This window comes from Mastomys coucha, unplaced genomic scaffold (genome assembly GCF_008632895.1).
Source record: "Mastomys coucha isolate ucsf_1 unplaced genomic scaffold, UCSF_Mcou_1 pScaffold22, whole genome shotgun sequence".
Lineage (NCBI taxonomy): Eukaryota > Metazoa > Chordata > Mammalia > Rodentia > Muridae > Mastomys > Mastomys coucha.
The window spans coordinates 224,470,458-224,478,829 of NW_022196905.1; the positions used below are offsets into that span (position 1 = coordinate 224,470,458).

General features: G+C 40.6%; 1 pseudogene; it reads right to left on the reverse strand.

The window, feature by feature from the left end:
* Nucleotides 1-3,432: 3,432 nt before the first annotated feature.
* On the reverse strand, nt 3,433-6,331 carry LOC116067854 (annotated as a pseudogene).
* Nucleotides 6,332-8,372: the final 2,041 nt, after the last annotated feature.

An 8,372-nucleotide genomic window follows, 5' to 3' on the forward strand; every position in this document is an offset into this window, starting at 1 on the left:
ACCATGCCTGTCTGTATGCTGCAATGTTTCTAACCATGAGGAAGGACTGAACCTCTGAAACTGTAAGCCAGCCCCAATTAAATGTTGTTTTTTATAAGAGTTGCCTTCATCATGGTGTCTCTTCACAGCAATGAAATCCTAATTAAGACAAGTTATTTCTAATTTCCTTCCCCAATAATAAGAAAAATACTTTGTATACATTCAGTCCTTTCAAAGTTATCTGGACTTATTAACTTCATCCTAAAGAATGATCCATGCCCACTTCAGAGGTATGAGTGCCCTACTTTCACTGGGTAATGTGCTATGCAGATCCTTGCTGAGTCTAATAGGTTTATTATATTTTTTTATTTCCTTTTGTGTCTTTTGTTTAGTTGTTCTGTATGTTATTGAAGATGGGTTATTGATACCTCCAACAATGATTATAGAGCTGCCTATTTACACCATTAATGTCCTTTTTAAAAAATTCTTGTATTTTGCAGTTCTGTTTTTGGGTATTTGGGGGTCATAATAGTTGCATGTTGTTGTAAATTGACTCTTAATATTACAAAACATTTCACTAATCATCACCAGCATTTTTTCTTAAATTCTAGTTTGCCTTCTACCATTTATAACCATTCTGTATCTTTCCTGGTTATTGTTTTTAGGAGACTGGCTGAGTAGTGATATTTGTATCTACAGTGTGAGGTACCTTTGGGGTGGCATCTAGACATGTTAAACCTAGACATGGCAAACTAATGCCTACCCCTTTCGTTGTTTCACATATAGCTCACACACACACACATGAAGATCATTTTTATTACGTTTTAGTGTGTCCCTGCTTTGAGGTCAGGTATAGGATTTTATACTTGTGGTATCATATCTGTTCTGGAGTTTTTGGATTTTGTAACATTTTGATTTCAGATTTTAGATTAGAGATGGTAACTCTACGTATCTCTCATGTCTCTCAAACATTTATATCTTTTAATGTGAAGTGAATTTTGTGTAGCATGTGGTTGAATCATTTTTTAATCATATTGTTGGTCTCTACCTTTATTAGATTAAATTTACTGTAGTTATTGATAAAGGATAGTTTATGTCTAATGGTCTCTATTTCTACTTTATATATCATGTTTTTTAAAAAATTAAATCTTTATGTGCATAAATATATATGTGCATTATGTACATGAGTGCTATCCACAGATGCCAGAAGAGGATATTGGATCCTCTGGGATTGGAGTTACAGGTAGTTGTAAGACGTTATGTGGATGTTGGGAACTGAACCTTGTCTTCTGCAAGAGCAGCAGGTGCTCTTAACTACTGATCCATCTCTCTAGCCTCACATAGATTTTTTGAGCTCATGCACATACCTGTTCCTGCCTGAACTGTAGCTTCTTTGGTCTTATGGACATTTCATTCTTCAGCATTTTAAGTTTTTGTTTAGTTCAATTGTTCACTGCAAATATGAGTCATACCCAAAGGCAGCCAAGATTTTAAATTATTTGACAAATGCGTTCCAATGAAAAGTTTTTGCATGGTTAAATTCCAATGAAATGACATAAACACAAGGCAATCAGCCACTAGAATAATCAGATAATGCCTTCTCTTTGATAACAAGTATTTGAAAGAGAGTTTCAGCTCCATTCTCTTTTTTTCTTACATCTGGAACACCATTATTATTTCTTGGGGCTTCCAGAGTGCCAAGGAATGGGGGAAGGGAAAGAGTTGTTGAAGTGCCACAAGGTGGCTTGATCTTACTAAATTCAGGATTGTTGCTTGCTTTCATTAAATCCTCCCAAAGTTTCTGTGTTGACTTCCAGAGTTCTACAAGACTTGACTTTAAACATTCTCTCCCACTACTTTTAATGAAAGACAGTTTTGCATTTTTTTTTTGATTTGTCAACCTTGAAACTTTTTATTGTTAAATGCTCGAAGAGTGCGTTCCCCATGCTGTGCTACAAATGATTTGGCTGAAGCATGTTCTGGGGAAGGACATTACAGAGATGGAGTGCATTTACCTCTACAAAACTTCACCGGGGCTTCCCACATAGATGTTTCCTGCTAGTCAGTGGATGAGGTAGCACTGTGTCATCTACTGAAAGTCCCTCCATGCTCCTCCCTTTCCATTCTAAGAAGTCACAAGGTAGGCAGGACAACTCTTGAGAAGTGTGGAGTCAGGTTATAGCTTTGTGGATGGAGTTGCTGGGGAAATGACTTGGGATTCCGTATGGGTGGTTTGTTTATCTCATCACATTTTTAACCCAAGGGTCCTGCACAAACTCAAGCTTGTGGCTTTCTTAGATTTGGGGTTTCAGCTTTGTGTCAGTCAGCTTTACAGCACTGTGAAGAACACCTGAAACAAACAACTTAAAAGAGAGAAAGATTTGTTTTAGCTGCTGGTTTCAAAAGTTTCAGTCCATGGTCACTTGATTCTGTCAGTTTGGGCCTGTGACAGCACAAAACATGATGGTCCTCACAAGTGGCAGAGAAGGCTTCCCAGCTCGCAGCATTCAGAAAGAGAAAGAGACGGGTCTAGGGTCCCAACATCTCCTTTAAGGAGGCTCTCCAGTGATGGAGTGATCTCACTTCCTCCCCTAGGCCTAGTGGTCCTAAGATCTTCCAGGGCCATCTCCAGGCAGTAAGAAGGGGCACTCCAGGTCCAGATTAGAACAAGCCCACACTGCTTTATCTAGTTTACTGCTCAAATCGCTCATGGTTGAGTACTAGGTGCTCTTTGAGTTGGCTGACTTGGCTGCAGTGCACCTTTGAGAAAGGCTGGCGTGGGCTTTGATACCCTAGTCCTAGTTGCCTGGAAGTCTTCTCCCGTCTGCCTTTGGATGAAGATGTAGAACTCTCAGCTACTCCAACCTCACATGTACCTGGATACTGCCATGCTCCTGCCTTGATGATAATGGACTGAACCTCTGAACCCAATTTAATATTGTCCTTCATAAGAGTTGCCTTGGTCATGTTATCTCTTCACAGCAGTAAAACAAACTAAGAGTTTTAATTAAAAAAAAAAACTTTTTAAACACAGTATATCACACAGACCAGGATGGTCTCAACCTGTATAGCTGAGGTTAGCTTTGAACATTTAATTTTTCTGTCTGTACCTCCCAAGTCCTGGGATTACAGGCATGCATGTACTATTCCTGGCTTCAATAAGCTTATTAGAAACCAAGGCATGATACAAAATGATGAATAATGGTATTCATGTTATATCAGCCAAGCATCACTTGGCATTATGAAATTGTGCCTGTGAGACAACCCTGGGTTTTCAATTCCTAATGAGCTTCCTTGAAGGACCTCCAATCCAGAATCTAAACAAGAAATTCATTCTACAGTATGGCTTAGAGGGAATCAAATGTCCAGGCTGTGCCTGAGGTCTCAGGGAAACTCTGGAATTTGCGAAGGAAAGAGGTACAATGGCAGGAGTCCAATCGCAGGGATCTCTTGCTACTTGTTCCTCCCGCCTCTCTTCTTGAGGGTCAAGTGGATGCCAGCACCACTTGCCATGTTGTAGTAAGCCAGGGACCTGTAATCCTTGATGAAGATGCCTTCATTACCGTAGTTTCTGTTTCCCTGAAGGCATGTCTGTAGCTTCATGAATCTTCATGAATCTTCATGTCTTTGATGACATTGACCTGGTCTGTGAATGAGAGAGTGAAGACCAGCCCCTGCCCATTCAGCTTCCATTCTGTCTTATTCTGCATGTTGGGTACCTGTACTTTAATGGATACCTGAACCTTTGTTCTTGTGCAGGAACTCTTCCTCAGGCATGAAGCTGTCCTTGGTATTTAGCTTCTTGGATGAAGACTCATCTTCCATAGGAGGTAGGGGGTGTACAGGAGCGATTGGAGCTGGGATTGGGACCGGAGCCACAGGTGAGGCAGGCACAAAGGCTGTTGGCACAATCATAGGCAGTGTTCGGGGGGGCCAGGATGGGAGGTACCGTAGGAGCTGTAGTTACCACTTTGATCCTGGGTGTGTGGATGTTGGGTGGCTTAGAGGTGATCACTGAGCCTTGGGACAGCCAGACCACAGATGCCATAGGAGGTGGAGGCAATGACAGGTACTGCAGCTACAACAGTGGTAGGGACCAGAGGTGGCATCACAGGTGGCCAGGGCTCTGATGCGATGAGGTTGGGGGAGTACTGAACTGGGGATATTGGTGGCTGAAGATGGACGTGGTGGCTGCTGAGGGATTTCATTGGGCTTGTTAGGGCCAATCTTCTCCTTAGAGTCTTCTTGCACCAGGCCCTTGGCCTAATGGATGGACTGAATCTGTTTCTGTAAGGTGATGTTGGCCAGGGCACCCTGCTGGGCCCAGGCCATACTGCCTGAAAGGCCAACTCATGTCACTGTTTCCTCTGGCTTCTGGATCTCCTCTTCACCAAACTTCTTACCAATGGCTGTCTTTTCTACCCCAAAGAAGTCAGTACGTTGCTCAGTGAACTGCTTTAAGCTGCTCACAATATCCAAACCTGGTACATAAACCTCATCATCACTCTCTTTCTCTCTGATGGGGCAATCCTGCTGCTCCAGCCAGTGGGGGTCAAGAAGCCCAATGCAAATGTGTTCTTGTGTTTTGCTGGCAGGAATCTTCTCCCCAGTGATGGGGGATACAAGATACTCATCAGAAGCAGGAGCTGGAGGAAGGGGCTTGGAAACTTTGGGATCATAGTCCTTTTGCACAATGAATTGGTCTGGAGTTGGGGGCAGAGGTAGAGGCATGGGTGTTTCTGGGGTGGAGGCACTTTCTGTCCTTCTTCTTCGTTGTCTGAACCAGTCTGTAATCCTACTAATGATGGTCAGCTGTGAATGGGAAGTCCAAGGATTTAGTAGTTACTCAGTCCCACAAGGCTGGTTGTTTCAGCTGGTCTTCTGTAGAAGTGGGTTCCAACAGATGTGCTAGCAAGTAAGTGCAAGCAGGCGAAGAAGAGTGAATCTTCCTTCTTCCGATGTCCGACAGGCCTCCAGCAGAAGGTGCGCACGCCTGGATCTAAAACTTTGTTTTGTTCCAGGCTGACCTTGAACTCAGAGATCTGCTTGTCTTAGTCTTCTGGAATTAAAGGTGCTTACTACCTTGCCTGGACCTAAGATTTTCATGGCCACTATGCCTCAAGATCATGTCAAGATCCAGGTTAGAAATCTGTCTTCTTGCCTCAAGCTCTGGATCACAGGTGTGCCCTCCATTTCTGGATTGTAGTTCATTCCAGATATAATCAAGTTGACAACCACGAATAGCCATCACAGAAGGTATGTGCCAAATGGAAGAGCATATAGCACGGACTTTGTAATTTCTAGTGCTCCTGTGACCACAGTCTCTAGTGGAGCCAACATTATCATTATAGGGACAGTAGCTAATAATGTCATTATTTGAGATTTTCTGACTCCCATTGAAGGGTAGGAGACTTTCCTTCCCCCTATTCAACCCTCAAGCCTCTGTGTCTCTCATACAACTAACGCCATGGCTGAGGTTTATGCCTATTTCCCAGCCAGTATGCCCACTGAGATTCTGTCACCACTGAGAAAACATTTTTGAAACTCTAAAACTACCTACAAGGCAATTTCCAATCTCTGGCCAATCTCTGATATAGCTACTGTCTGGACTCTTTGGAACGCCAACATGACATACTAAAGACATAATAATAAAAAACATCAGATTAGTAAAGAAAACTAGCCTGTTATAGATGCTTACTTTGTGGTCTTCACCAGGAAATAGCTTGCAACACAGGTAGTGTTTGACACAGGATCTAGCTTGCAGTAAATAAATGTCCAGACGATCCTTGCTGTCCCAATTCTATATTAACAACAATGAAATACACAAGAACAGTGTGGATGGAAGGGAGATGGGGAAGAATCTTGGGTGTTTTTTGTCGTTGTCCCATTTCACAGGTGAAGCAAGCAGGATGAACTCAGAGTGCTTTTGGTATTCCAGAACTGGGAGACCAGAGCAGATGGGGACCTAAAGGATCTCAAGAGGGAAGAGCAGGTGGTTGGAGGCCTGTCTCCAGGAATCGAGAGGGGTGGTCTGCGGGGGAGTTTGGAGAAATATTGTTGTGATTGGGGGAGGTCAGGCTTGAGGGCAGAGCTATGGAACCTAGAAAAAAAGGCCATTGGGGAAGGACTCTAGGGAATTGAAGCCATGAGCTATGAAAGGAGGGATCTGGAGGAAGTGGTGCTGAATAGAAAAGGTGTTAGTCAAATGGGACTCTGCTGCAGTGGGAGGAGAATTCTTCAAAATGTCAGGCCAAACAGGAAGAAATACCAGGGGTGGGGAGGGGGCCTGAGGAACTGGCCAGATGAGGGGAGTTCAGCAGGTGATGTAGAATGGCTTACCTGTTCCTGGCATTGCAGCCTCAGCTCTATGTCTGGCCGCCTTTCAGAACCTTCTCCAGGGCACCTACAGCTCCTAGGATCCCTAGAAACTCTAAGTGGGGCGCCCAGGCCTCTGCTGTGGCCTTTTTTAAAAAATAGAAATATGAGAAGGAATTTAATCACATGTGCTTGATCTGGTAACTGCAACTGTTTATGGCATTCAATTGTAAAAGACATTTCTTTTTCTGTGTTTTCATAAAAACCGAAGTTAGTCATGGAGAAAATCGTTAATTGTTAAAGTAAAAAAAGACGAAAACACTTTAAAAGCGAAGCACTCAGCATTTAAAATTAAGAAAAGTAACCACATAAACTAAGTAACTAAGAAGAGGGAATTAATGGGATGAAAATTGAAATAGTGAAACAGAAAGGGAAAAAAGGTAATTGGAGAAATTGGCTCCTTTGAAAAAACATTGTAGCTTTCAAGCCTAATTAAGGCAATACAGAACAAAAATAGGCAACATTTGCTATGAGCAAGAGGCTATATCCATTTGAAAAACTGCAAATAAGAATTGTGTGTAACTCTATGACATTCAGATTCAGAGCCTTAAGGAAATAGAGAATTTTTAGAAAAATAAAATTATTAAATATAACTCAGAAGTTGGAACAGTTGGTTGAACAAATACTGTAGGAGAATCTAAAATTTCATTTCATATTCTATCCTGGTAAGCTTAGTATGGCTGAAATGAGTATTAAAATTTATTTATTCATTCTGTGAGCACATACTTGCTTGTGTGTGTGAGGATTTCTATGCTTGCACTAGCCAGAGGAGGTCTTCGATCACTATTTCTGGTAGGCAGAGTCTCTCCCTGAGCCTGGAGCTCACATTCTCTCAACTAGTCAAAACTAACAAGTCTTAGTGAGTCTCTTGTCTCTGCCCACTTTGGACTGGAAGCTATAAGTATGTATAAGACACCCATCATGTTACATGGCTGCTGGGATCCAAATCTTAACTATTGGAGACATCTTTCTAGCCCCAAGAATAAATTATCCTGGTGCTTGTTAGACATTTCAGGCCATGGAAAATGTAAACTTTCACATTCCGTTTATAAAGTCAGTGCAATTTTAACACTGGTTCATGATAATTTTGAATAAAATTTGCTTTAAAAATGTTATGAATAAATAAAGAAGCACTTTTAGACCTTTGACAATTTGTTTGGGATTTTATATCAAAACAATGTTTTGTTCAAGGAAAGATTGATGTTGTCACCTATCAGTATAACTTATTAATAATAATCAAATAACCAAAGAAGAAAGTCATAGCAGTATATATAAAAATATTTGATAAAATTTAGTAGCTGTTGAACTTATAAATAAAATAGCAATAAGAGAAAATAATTATGACTATAAGTAATGGTTCAAAGATATAAACAATAAAAGATGAATTTAAACAGCAAATAAACACATTTCAATCAATCTAATGATAAAGAATGACCATTACAGCCAGTGCATAATATTGAGTGAGCATATAAATTGGGCTTGAGGGAAAAAAATAACAATATATTGCTGAAAGGTACTTGTAAACCATGAAACAAAAATTGTTATTAAAAAAACCAAAAATTTGGAAAGGTATAGAAAAATGAATTAGACTACTCTAGAAACCAGTCCATCAAAAATATGCAGAAATTATTTATAAAAAGAAAATTATACAATTTTTAGAATAAAGTATACATTTAAAGCCACAGGAGCTATTTGATGACAGGTATAAAACTGTAGCGATATTAGAACTATCTTTCAGAGAAACTCATCCTTAAATGGGAACTCATTTTAAGTCAGCTCTCCCTAAATGAATATATGGATATTATGCAATTTCTAAATATAGATACTTTGTGAAACCTCAAAAAAGAATCTCAGAATATATGTTAAGGAACAAGTCTCTAGGAATAACCTAGAAAACCATAAAGAATAACCATGATGGAGACTTTTTCTTTTAGGATTATGTTTGCATGGGGAGATAAGATGACTTGTAAGATTCTATCGAGCCTTAGCTTACCAGAGACCCCCTGAGTGAATCATGT